Below are 845 nucleotides of genomic sequence, written 5' to 3' on the forward strand. Positions count from 1 at the left end.
CAAGGAGCTGGTATGAGAATTGCTGGATAACTGGGAATTCAGTGCCAGTACAGTCCCAGACTGGGGGCACTGGGGAGTCTCGGTTGCTGCGGGGACTGGTTCGGGTGGTGCCAGTGGTGCTCGAGCGTTTCCCTGTGCTGTCTCACTGCCATGGATCCAGGCAGAGCACGTGGAGCTGTGCCCCATCCATGGTCTCTTCGGGGGCGGCTGCAGGATGCTGGCATGGGGAGGAGAGTGCCCAAACCACTGCTGCAGGCTGGTGTCCCTGTGCTGTGCATGACCTCCTGGACACGCTCAGCTTGTCCCTGGTGGCTTTGGATAGCCCTGAGGTGTCACACAGGTGAAGGAACCTTCACCCTATGCATGTTTTGCTGCTTTTGGTGGGGTGGGAGGCTGTGTCCAGCCCAGCTGGAGACTTCCTGGCCACAGCAGGTACCGGTGGCTCTGAGCCCCAGGAAGATGCTTGTTCCCCGTGCCCGTGGAGACATCGTCCTCGTTACACGAAGGTGCCTTTGCGAGCCCTCCCTGGGACCACGGCCCCTGAGAAGCTCAGCTAATAGCTGGTGTGTGGGTCCCAGCGGCATGGAGGAGGAGAAGAAGTCCCTGGAACGGGGTCAGGCAGAACAGAGGCAGTGGGGGCTGGAAGTGGAGCAGGGTGCTGGGAGGCAGCGGCTCCGCACGGGGCACGGCCGAAGCAGCGCTGGCCCCTCGCCCTGGTGGCACCCAGAGCACTGGGTGGTGCAGGAGGGGACCAGGAGACAGGATGGCCCCAGCAGGGCAACAGTCACTTGGTCATGACTTTGCTGGCTCAGGGGGTAGTTCAGGGAAAACAGAGGCGGGTTGGG

Source organism: Acanthisitta chloris, unplaced genomic scaffold, assembly GCF_000695815.1.
Source record: "Acanthisitta chloris isolate BGI_N310 unplaced genomic scaffold, ASM69581v1 scaffold22520, whole genome shotgun sequence".
Classification (NCBI taxonomy): Eukaryota; Metazoa; Chordata; class Aves; order Passeriformes; family Acanthisittidae; genus Acanthisitta; species Acanthisitta chloris.